The sequence below is a fragment of the Lathyrus oleraceus genome, chromosome 5, assembly GCF_024323335.1.
Source record: "Lathyrus oleraceus cultivar Zhongwan6 chromosome 5, CAAS_Psat_ZW6_1.0, whole genome shotgun sequence".
Classification (NCBI taxonomy): domain Eukaryota; kingdom Viridiplantae; phylum Streptophyta; class Magnoliopsida; order Fabales; family Fabaceae; genus Lathyrus; species Lathyrus oleraceus.
This window is the reverse complement of record NC_066583.1, coordinates 451286115-451299067: the sequence shown is the minus strand read 5'-3', so window position 1 is coordinate 451299067 and position 12953 is coordinate 451286115. Positions and strand designations below refer to the sequence as shown.

General features: G+C 34.3%; 1 long non-coding RNA gene across 1 annotated transcript; it reads left to right on the top strand.

Moving 5' to 3' along the window:
• The first annotated feature begins 10104 nt into the window (after positions 1 to 10104).
• Positions 10105 to 11988, top strand: LOC127085376 (uncharacterized). Its single transcript, XR_007789110.1, has 2 exons — positions 10105 to 10622; positions 11680 to 11988. It is a non-coding gene; the product is annotated as an uncharacterized LOC127085376 (long non-coding RNA).
• The last annotated feature ends 965 nt before the right edge of the window (positions 11989 to 12953 follow it).

Sequence of the window (12953 nt, the reverse complement as noted above, 5' to 3'; positions counted from 1 at the left end):
TAATTTCAATTATAATTTTTGTAATGTATTTTGGATATTTGAATGTACTTTTCATTTGAAATGGTTGACTTGTATGGATGACTTATTCTTCAAGTAATGAAACTTTTCCCTCCATTTTGTAAATTTTGAATTTGAAACTTCCTTTCAATTTGAATGAAGAATTTTGACTAAAAGGTCAATAGAACATCCATGGCTAATATAAAAAACCTCATAAGACTTGGTCAATAAAAAGTCAACCTTCCATGGTTGACTTTGTGGACTAAAAGTCAACCTTGTATGAATAGCTTCATGATGTGTACTAATACAACCACTATGCCTTGAACATGAGTAGGGATTCCAAAGATTAGGTCAAGAAAAGTCAACATTCAAAGTTGACTTTGACCAAAAAGTCAATTGTAACACAATAGTCTAAAAGCTTTCTCCACAAGTGCACACAACAAGGAACCATAATCCATGAAGATTAATGGCATCTTTTTGCATGACTCAACATCTTGTACCATGTAGAGAACCAATAAATCATATGATCAAATTATCCATATCCAAGAATTGAGATATCCAGTGGAATTACAAACAATAGGAATCCTTTGAATCAACAATGTTACATGCAGATGCAAGTATAGGTGAATGATCCTAAAAACTAAATGATTGGGATAAATGTATGTAGATGAATTGGAGACCATGAGCCATATAAAATGAGAATAGGTAGGGAAAATTTTGGAGTATGACAGACTTGTACAAAGAGCTAACAATAGTGAAAATCTCTTACGGGGGAGGGGGGGGTGAGGGGACTAGATGTACATTTGGTTGGAAAAAGGAACTAGTATATATCATTGTGTTCTTTATTTTTTTGCATTTAAATTTTGCACTTTACTTCATAACTTCATCAATATATTTTCGAAAAATAAAATAACTGAAGAATAATTTCAAGAGAAAGAAGGACAAAAAGCCAAAGAAAACATATGTAGCATGGGATGACAATGAAATAAGTTCATCTTCAAATGAAGATCATGTAAATAAGGCATCACATCATTTAAGTGATGAAGAACATCAGGTTAATGATTCTGAAATTGATAATAGACCTTCATATGACGAATTACAAAATGCTTTCATGAATTACATGAAGAATTTTTGAATCTTTCTAGACAATGCTCAAAACAATTGAATACTATTTTAAATCTAGAAAGTGTGGCTAATTATACAAAAGTGGAGTTAGAAAAAGTAAAAAATTCTACATGTAATAAATGTCAAGATCATGAATCTAAAACTGTTGAACTAAACCAAGTGATCAATGAATATGAAAAAAAAAATCAAATTGGTTTAGAAAATATGTTAAGTAGTCAAAGATATTATTGTGTCGGCCAAAGTGTAACACCCCAATTTTTGATTTATTTTATTTTATGATGCTTGATGAATTATTCACATTTTATTATATGTGAGATTATGTGATTATTGAGGAATATGTGAATTATTGGAATAAATGTGGATTTATTGAATTTATCGGGATTTAGAATAATTCTATTAGATTTAAATAATAGGATAATAATTATACAATTAGAAAATAGGAGATTGAGTGGAAAATTTAATTTATTATTAATAGGAGTTTAATAATAGAATAGTGAAAGTTTGGAGTGATAGTGTGAATTAAAAGTGTTTAGAGCTAATGAGGTAATTAAAAGGAATTGTATAGAAAACCCTAGGTATATAATATAAAAGGTGAGGGAGAGTTAGGCTTCATCCAAATTTTTTAGAACTTGAGAAAGAGGTAAGAAGAAAATCCTAGAGCTAGCAAAGGAGAGGAAAACCATTGGAGAAGAGAGTTGCTACTGGAAAATCTAAGGTAAGGTGAGATTACTCCCAATATTGGTGTAGATTGCATGATTGGATAAAGGGAAATCCTTAATCTCGTTAGACTTTTCACATCTTTTTCCCTTTTGATGAATAAATGATGAACATGATCTAAATTAGGCTAAAATAGCCTCTTGGTCCTTGTAAGTTAGCGAATTCTTAGTTTTGGTCCCTGTAATTTTTACTTTTTTGTCTAAGTTCTTATATCTCACTTTTTGTGTTGATTTTAGTCCCTAAAGTCAAAATCCACAGGAAAATCTGAAGGTTTCCTGCATATTTACCTTCGAATTTTCCTGCGGATTTTACTTTTAGGGACTAAAATCACACAAAAGTGAGATATGGGGACTCAGATAAAAAAATATATAGGGACCAAAATAAAAAACTCCTCAACTTACAAGGACCAAAAGACTATTTAAGCCTACAAATTATGTAATTGTATGATTATGTGCTATGATGTGTGATTTTCGTGCATTGTTTTTGCATGAAAAATTATGTGTTCTTGTTGATGAAATTGGTAAGGTGTGTTCATGTGTTGTTGTGAATTTGATGAACAAAACATGTTAAATTTCATGATTGATTGATGATTATTTGATGTTGGCTCTGTATAATTTATGTTGGATATTGTATAATTATTATATAATTATTGGGTGTCGAGTTCTGAGCGTTTGGCTTTTTACGGAATCGAAATCGGAGGTATGGAAGGCCTCTAATGGTGAAAAAACGCAAAATTCTACATTCTACAACGGTGACGGGTGTCACTCGTGTGACGGACTGCCCGTCATTGCCTCTAGCTCTGTGATGGTCGTCGGCTTTGTGACGGTCCACCCGTAATGACCAGGAAAACCTTGTTCAAATACGATTTTTATCATAACATGAGTTTCAGGACACGAATTGAGGCACAATTCGAAGCGTTGGAAAGCTAATGAACATAGCTACATTATGGTAGTGCCTCGAGAGATGAATTTCCATGTTTAAATAATGTGTGATTATATGTTGTGAAATGTGTGTATAATTACGTGACTTATTGTACATGCTTTATGATGAATAAATATTGATATAATTTAACATGATTGAATGTTATATGTGAATATATATTTGACGTGGTGCTACAGTTTGGCCGCTGTTTGGGAATGCATAATGTTGTTTATGATGTTATTATTGAATTGATTTCACTTGTGTTGTATGGAATATGTTGTGTGCATATTGGTGATGATTCATGGTGGTTATTTTTGGTGAGATTGCATGTTATGGTGAATCATGCATCATGATGTACGAGCTTCGGTCCAGTTTTTGTATGCTCTGGTCTGATGGTATAAATTTAGGAGCGAGTATCTAATTTTAATGAGGAATTAGTTAAGTGTTGCTTATGGTGATAACAATGAACTTTGGTGTGCTTTGGCCCGATGGTGTGGATTCAGAAGCGAGTAGCCGGTTACATAGGGGAACTGGTAAACCGTTATCTATGGTGATGGTAACAATTTGGTGTATTCTGGTCTTATGGTGGAGATTCAGGAGCGAGATGTGTAACACCCCAATAAAAATAAGATAATTATTTAATTTAAGTTAATATTATATTTATTAATTTAATTAAATAATTGGAATTATTGGATTATTATTATTATTATTTTGGAATAATAATTATTGGAAAATATATAAGTGTGAAATAAGGAAAAAGAATCCCATTTGGTAAACAGAGTTTTCACGTGAAAACAAAGAAGCGGCTGAAGGGAGAAAGAACAAGAGAGCAAGGGTTGAAGAACGGAAAAGCTTGGAGCTTAAAGATTCGCCGGATTAACTCAGGTAAGGGGGGTTTATCGTCATTTAATGGGTATTATGGGTTAACATGTAATGGGTAGTGATGAACCGTTGATTTGACCCTAATTGGGATGTTGAAATGCTGAAAAATTGAGATGAATAAGTTATGTTAAAGCTGTAATTGAATCTGTAATTGGATGAGTCTTGATTTTCCGAAAGTGTAGCTTTTTATGGAATTGGAATCGGAGGTCCGGAAGTCCTCCAACGGCGGAAAATGCGGAGAATTCTGCATTCTGCCTTGTGTTAGCGCAGGAACAGCTTCTGTCTTGCGTTAACCGGTTAACCCAGGGTGTTAACCGGTTAACACTGTGTTGTATTATGTAAAATTGTTGTTTTTTCTGCGTTAACCGGTTAACCCAGGGTGTTAACCGGTTAACACTGTTGTGATTGCTGAGATGTTGCTGTTCTGTCTGCATTAACCGGTTAACCCAGGGCGTTAACCGGTTAACACTGTTGAGTTTTGCCAGAAAGCGTGTTCTGTGATGCGTTAACCGGTTAACCCAGGGCGTTAACCGGTTAACACTGTTGGAAATTGGAAAATTTGATATTTTAATGTTGTGAACATAATTGGTGTTTGGCCTATATTGGCGTATGATGTAATAGGGATTAATTCCCGCTGTTTTGAGCAGTATAGGTATTAGTGGAGTGTGCTAATACTGTGATTAATTATTTGACATGATATGATGTTTTGATACATGTGCTGATGATGTGTGAAAATATGCATAATGTTGTGAATGTATATATTATGCATGTGTTGGTGAATGGACTGTTTTATGGCTTAAAGTGTGAGCATATGTCCATTGTGGATTGTTGTTAATGATGTTGCATTGCTAGGTGAATTAGCATGCATATTGTGGCCTTTATGGTGGTAGCTAATTCCCATGGTGAGGAATTAGTGAGTAAATCATTGTGGATTGTTGTTGATGTTTGCATGCTAGGTGATTAGCGTGCATAGCATGGCCCTTGGGGTGGTAGCTAATTCCCATGGTGAGGAATTAGTGAGTGAGTCACTAGGTCTCAAATGAGTGGGACTAGTGGGCTTGGTAGCCGTATCTGGATTTGATCGGTGAGGTTGAACTATATGTTCACGAATAGTCGGTACCGCATGCATGGAGTCTCATTGCATAATATGTGTATGGCGTATAATATGAATGGATGTATTCCAATATTATACGTGTGTTTGTATTGATATTGAGTATGAGCATGAATTGTATTGGTATTGAGTATGATATTGTGAATTGGTGTGCCGTTACCGGATATGTGATGTGATTAGGGTGATTAATGTGTTAAATTACTTAACATGACATGATATTTTATAATGCTTATTATATCGATTGAAGAACTCACCCTTACAACTATTTTTCAGGTAACGAGCAATGAGTTGAGTAGAAGCTAATGCTTGGAGTCTAGTGTAGTCTCCTTAGTGGGTCATGCTCTGATAGATGTAACATCGGGAGGGAACATTTTAATTGTGTTGTTAATGATTGTTGAACCAGTTTACATGTAGTATGTTGCATGTTTTGAATGATCGATTTGATCTCTATCCGCTGCGTATTATGCAACTGTTTTATTTGATAAATAAATGAGCATGACAAGCTACTTTGATGAATAGTGTGAAATATTGTGTGACACCCTTAATTGCATATTTACTCTGATAGATACATATTTGTTATTTTGATTAAATATTTGGGGTATTTTAGAAGGGTGTTACAAGATGGACATGCGTTGTCAATAATGGTACCACATGCATTGTTGAGTCATGATATTGAGTTCATTGCATTCATTATTTGTATATGCATTGAATGTTTAATTTGATGTTGGTGATTGAGAATGATTTTGTGATGTGTGCAAATGAATTATGTTCAATAATAGTTGATGTTTGTTTAGGCTACCCTTGCATACTTTTGCACTAATATATATTATAAGCGTATTCTCACCCCTTTGTTGTTTGAGTGGTTTTGTGCTCCTTCTTAGGATATAAACGAACAAGTAGCTGAGTAGCTGCTTAAAGGCTAAAGGATGGCGTAGAGGTTGTTCTTCTTTTTTCTATTTTGTATTCTTATTTAGTATTTCATTGCTATGATCTGTAACACTTGACAAATAAATGTTTTGTTTAACTATTTGCTATTATTGTGATACCGTTTATGTTAAAGGCATTTAGTCTTATGTAACCTTGTCTTATAATTATGAAGTTTTCTTGGTTGTTGATTTACTTCCGCTGTTATGAGCCATGTTTACGCGAGCATGTGATGACAAGTGTGTAATCCAATGCATGTTTTAAATAACGCATGTTACAGAGCAAGTTTATGGTGTGTTTGAGTGACACCATATGTGTGTATTTGTGTTATTTTTGCGTTATTTTGCATTTCGAGGTTTAGGGTGTTACACAAAGACCCAAGACCCATTTCCCCGTGCCAGCCAAAGGCCCAATAGCATGAGACCTATTATCCAACCTACTATGTCAGACCCAATAGCATTTTCCCTACTTTTTAAATTTTGTCTCGCTTATTGCTCATTGCATCTGCATATTCACATGCCCTAATCACCCATCCTAGGGCATTCATTTTGCATTTTTTAAAAATAACACAAGATTGATTCAAAGGTCTTTATTTAAATAAGCAAGACATTGGTTTATGATTGGTAGGATTGGGTCATATTTGCATAACATGTTTTGGTTAACACCTTGTTGATCAAGTCTCTTTGAGGTCCTACCCTTGGGTCACTAGCCTTAGATCATGTTAGGTTTGTTGACTATTTCCATTAGCATTTCATTCAAGGGACAATATTTAATTCAAGACTTAAATCAATTCAAGTTCATTTAAATATCAGGATGCACTCAAGCATTCATTTGGACTCGTGTTATGGAAAGAAAGCACATTACTTGGAAAATAGGTTACACATATCCATTTACTTCCAAAGACCGTTTTCATTACCCAAAACATCCTATTGCATTACAAAAGAAACAAATCAAAAAATTGCACACAAAATTTCAAATTTTAACGTACAGTTGACTCTGGTCAACTGTTGACTTTATGGTCAACCACCAACCTAATCTAAACCTTAGTTCTACTTTTATTCATTCATAAGATATTCCCAAGTCTTCTTGCCAAAAATTCCATGACTTTCTCTATGTGTCATCCCTTCAAATTCACACACATACACAATTAGACACACATAACCATATATAGCCATGACAATTAGCATCCATTAATTCATTCAACATCTTGGTTAATTGAGCATAACACCAATACATTCTGACACACGTACAAACCAAGCTCAAAATAAAATAACTCCAACAAGTAACTCTAATAAAAAATCAAACATTCAAATATAGTCTAACTAAATTCATTCCCTAATTCTAACTGTCACGAAAATCCTATTAACCATAGAATTTCAATCCAACATCAGCACTTCCTAACTCAATTCCAAATCACTAACAAGCCATGCTACACTAACCTAATACCCTAACACTTTAACAGAATTAACCCTAACATAATTAAGACCAACATAACAACTTGTTCACTACTTTCAAATTCTAGCATCCAAACAATGTGACTAACTTTCCAAAAAAAAATAGCAGTGCATAACAAAACTTGAACTAATAGCAAGCATCTAACAATTAGACAACATTCAAAGGTCAACCATGTTTTACAATTTGAAGTTGCATAAAAGCTAAACGTAACATTCAATTAACTTCCAAAATTTAACAATTAATCATATTCATTTAACAGTTTACACTTCATTTCAATAGCTAAATATTTCTAAAACTAACCACTGCTATAATAGACCAAACTTCCTGCATCATGATTCAACCACACTAGCAATTTACAATAAATAAAGCTAAACACTCCAAGCCAGTCCATTTCTGTCTTTCACTAACTTCTAAAAATTAACCTATTTTTTTCCAATCAACCTAATAACAAGCTTATTAACTTTAATCCAATTTCAACTAACAAGCCATGCAAACTAACCAATATAACTAACATTCAGATCAACTTCTTCATTAACTAACTCAAATATAACTTCAATTCCAATTCAAAATTCAACTGTAAATCCATTATAACAACTAACTAGTTTGAAATATCCCAAACTAACTAATACATCATAACTAATTTAACAGAGTTCTAACAGTGTTAACCATCATAACAACTTCCTTCAAAAATTCAACAAACAGAGTTAACTGCCCTAACTACAAACAAACCTTGCCCATGGCCTACCCGAATTAGTTATGATTGCACACTCTACATAACAGTTTATCATTCATAATCATGGAGGATCACATTCCAGAAATTGTCACACACCAATCATTAGCTCACAAATTCATCAACTCTCTAGATATCACTATCACTCTCCTTCAAATCTCTCTGAAGTTATCTCTCTCTCTGAAAATCGTCATCAATCCATACTCTGAGTCCTTACCAATATTTTCATCTCACACGCCACCAACACAGAATATATTCATACCTATGGACTAAATAGTGGAGAAGGAGAGAAGAAATTCAACAACACACGATTGAAGCAAAGGAATCAAAGTGAGGAATTATCCGGGGAAGTAGAAATATTGTGAATCATCGTTCTCAGCACCGCTACTTGAAGAACTGTCAGAGTTGCTCCGATAGGTAAGCTTTGTCGCTACACGAAAAACACAGAGTTGCCATCAGATTTTATTTATTCCAAAGGAAAGGGAAATATCAAGAAAATCATTAAAAAAATGGTCATCGCCAACATGAGTGGATTCGGAAGTCGGTTATGCAAGGGGAAGATATTAGCACCCCTCATATCCATCATACTCGATGGGAACCGTCTAGATTGTCTCTCACTTGAATGGGCGTCGTTATCTTAATGTTTACTTGCTAAAAGTTTACAAAGTGAAAATGTTTTTTTAGTGTGATCGCCAAGGAATTGGACTCTTGTGCCTATGTATCCTCATTTGTGCAATGAGGAATTCAGAGCCTCATAATTCGGGATACAAAAATGTTTGTTTGTTGGTTGTTTTTACCTTGAAAAAGAATTTTTAGAGTGGTTCCCTAAGGCGCAAAACAAATGGTTTGATGAGTTGATGTTGTTTTTAGATTTTGAAAAGGGATTGTTTTTTACTTTGGATTGCACTAAAGGCTATGGGTAAAGGTGAATATTCCAAACTACAAAGCCAAACGTCTTATGTCCAAAATACTCAGAATGAGAGTAAGAAAGCTCTATTCTCATTCCTTCTCCACCACTTAAGGCTCGTGGTATACAATCATAATCATATATTATTGTGTTTTTGAATTGATTTGAGAATATGCCACTTGACGTTGGATCAAGGGTTTATTTTCTTATTACTTATGAAATACGGTGAATATCCTAACTCCTAAGGTTGGCTAACAAGCAACAACAGTCAAAGAAAAGGGAGGAAAAAGTACACCAAATGGAGAGGGGGATACATAAAAAATACAATGGATAGTGCGAGAAATAAAGGTCTCGTTGTAAGGTAGACCAAGAGAAATCCTTGTGTGAGCATTGTGTCCTAAGCTAACAAGAGGGTAATGGAATTACAAATCATGTCTCCTTAAGGTAGTGCCATGAATGCTCTCTTGTAATGAAAGATTACAAGTTCATAATGCTCCCAAGTTGCATAGGTCAATCACATTGGTCCAAAGGTCCAAGCAAGGCTCCTTAAAGAGTCCTCTAAGTCTCCAAGCCTAGGTCATACACAAGGTCCATATGGTCCATAATACTCTATGTCCAATGCTAAGGTCAAACATCAGGTTCATAGTCCAATAATGGTGCTTAAATTAGGTCTTTTTAATCTTTTCCGTTTTATCATGTTTTTGTTCATTTTCGATTGTTTAACAAGATGAAGAACAAAAGGTCAATAAAATGATAGGAAGATAAAGGGCATGAATGCGAATGTACAAGAATTAAATTGCAAGAATTTAAACGTTAGGAGTTAGAAGTTAGCATTGCATAATGTAAAGGCTATAAGTTAATTTTTTATAAAAAAAAAATCACTTGGGGACCATCTATCCACAAATAAAAGGACTCAAAATATGGCGCATGAAGAGATAACTTATCAATGATTCAAAGTATAAAAAATGATTCAATGATCATTTATCGACATGTTTGAATCAAAGAATATTGAATCAAGTGAAACATCCATCTATCAATGTTTTGAAGTATGGAATATTAATCAACCAAGCAATGAAAAAAGTTGAAATAAAAAGAATCGCAAGTTAGTGGGTACATGTTAATTTGCATAAATGTATAATTAGGAATAGTTCCTAACGAAAACAAAATATAATAAAACCTAAATATCTAATTATCACCACCTTTAATCAAATCTAAAATTCTTAATCAACATAAAATTCTCATTAATCTAATTAGAATTCTAAAATTCTAATCATCTAAAATTGTAATCTAAATCTAATGAACCTAAAATTCTAATCAACACCTAATTAACCTAATTTCTCTAATCAATAATTCTAAATCTAATTCTAAAATTATAATATTCTAAAATCTAAATCCCTAATCATAACCTAATTTCTCTAATTATCAAAATCCATATCAACATGAAAATAAAATAAAGTTCAACCAAGAAATAATCAAGGGAGAGGAAGAAGGGTGTGAAGCATGGCCATGGGTGTAGCACAGTGTTCCTTTTGGGCCTTAGGCCCAAGCAGCGACAACATTACAAAAAGAACTGAGTGTTCTATCCTTTAACCCTACCTCAGCAATGGCGGAAGAAAATTTTTCCTCACGTTTCACCAGAATGTCTGCGCGTTGCACCGACTTCAGGATACACAAACACGGTGCAAAGGCTTCTCTTCACGAAATCGCGATGCCACATCTTCTTCTTCATACGCGAAATCGGAGATGAACCACAACGAGCATGACGAACTCTCCAATCGTGATTCAAACACTAGGCGTGCGGGGTCAAAATGAATATAGAAAGAAAATGATGAAAACTCACCAAATAGAAACATGTATCGATTTCTCCAAATTTCTCTCTTTTCTTCTTCCTCTGTTTGACTCAAACTGCAGCAAAGTTGCGTGAATGATGCGAAATTGCATGAGCGATGAATGATTGTTGATGCGTGATTTATTCGAGTGAATCGTTTGAGAATCGGGTGAGGTTTTGAGTGATTGTTGAGGAGCTCTTATGTTGCGATTTCTTCCTTCTGTTCTGAGTTTTTCGCTGAGTCGTGATGAATAGTCGATTTGATGCGTGCTCTGCGTTTGTGTTGGTGCAACGTGTTGAAGCAGAGCTTCTAAATTGTTGAATTCTCTCTCCTGAATTTGTGTTGTTGTTGTTCAGAGCTTGGATTTTACTTGTGTTATTGTCAAATTCTGCAGATGGAATTGTGAAGGTGAGGATTCAGAGAGAAGGAGGATCTAGAGAGTCTAGAGAGAAATTTGTGAGGGTGATTGTGAATTGAATGAATTGAGAGGGAGAGTATTTGAATCAAAAAGGTGATTTTGGAGAATTGTGATTTGTAATCTTTTTTGTGGTTGAAGCAAAAGAGTATGATGAATGAATCCCATAGCCCAAATTGTGAGGGATGTCCATGATTTATTGAGTGATGAAAGGGTAGATTAAGGATTGAAATTAGTGAAATTCTGTTATGAAATTCTATTTGAATTCACATAAGCTGAGCTGGCATTTTGAATTGGGATGCTGAGTTTTGATTGAGGAAAGAAACTTGAAATGCACTGCTTGTTTTTATTTGAATTTCGCTTGTGAAAATTTGAACGTTGCACTGAGATTTTCCCTTATTGTGATTGTTAGAGACTTGTCATAATGATGTTGAACTTGTTAGAAACTTGCTGCTGAACTTGTGATTAGTCATGCTGTTATGACCTTGTCTTGCTGAAATTTGTTGGACTGCCACTTGAATTTGTTTAATTTGTGCAACTGTGTGAATGGGCTGAGATTTAGATGAGATTTAGGCTTGTTAATCCTTGGGCGGAATTTTTGTGTATGAATATGCTTTTGAACTTGAAATGCTGATGCTAAAATGCGTTGCTTGGAATTGTTTGCAGTTAATGATTGGAATACATTTGTGTCCCTGGAGGATGGAATTTGGCTTAGGCAATGCTACATATGGTACACACATGATGGCCACTTCTTTAAAATATGATTGATGAAGACAATGATGCAAACCTTTGAATATGATGAAGTCCTTTGAAGAAGCTCACTTTTTAATACAATCCCCATTCTTGTAGTGAATCCTTATTATAATGGATAGTGTTTTGATTACAAGATTTTACCAGCTTCTGTAACAATTTTTTATTTGTATTCTAACTTTTACTTCATGTAAGAATGAACATTCTTGACCTTTTGGATGAACATTGCTTATACGTGGCATGCTTGAATCAACAACAAACTATACATTTGAATTGGAATGAACTTGAGTGGAAACTTTGACCTTGTATGCAACTTGCAATGACTTGAATGACACCACATCATGATCCACATTTATTCCCTTAAGATCCAACTATAATTTTGCACATGAATGCTTCAATTTTGATCCAGGAACCAATACTGAACTACTTTGAACCTCTTTCGCACAAACTTGAATTCTCCTTGAACATCAAGTAACAATGGATGAAATAAGACTTTGAACGATGGATGACTTATCACTTAAGAAATAATAACCATTTGAATTACTTTTGACTTTTATTTGACCACAGTGAACACCTCATGCCATAGGGACTATGATCCATTAAGTATCACAATACTTGAGTCCCCATTAGCCCTGGCTTGAAACAATGAGCTCCTTAATCCCTTTTTGCCATTCTATCTATTTGAACACAAAGAAAAGCAAGTGCGCCAAACATTTAAACTTTTAAATGCATAATGATCAGATGTTATAAATAATGAATAACGAATAATGATGCCACAAGAATAAGGCAAGACATAAGTTACAGAGGCACTAAACATAAGACACCATGATAATAGTGAAAGGTCCAGATGAAACCCTTGGGAAAACAATCATAGAGAAACCCTAATCTCCATCCTTCAGGCTTGAACTGATGAATAACCATGCTAGTGAATCAATGGTCAAGTGATATGCTAATGCTATGATGCATATATTATGAGAATGCTAGGGCGAAAATAAGGGTATGAAAGCTTCCCCTATTTAATCTTCTTGGATCTGAAAGGATGAAAAGAAACAACTTTCAGGCGTTCGAGGTAGGAGAGGAATACTAGAATATCCACGAATTTTCCCACTGGGGATGGAGATGATGTAATGTGGGAAATTTATTATGAGACGGATATGGAATGACGATTAAGCTTTTGTATGGGCTTAACT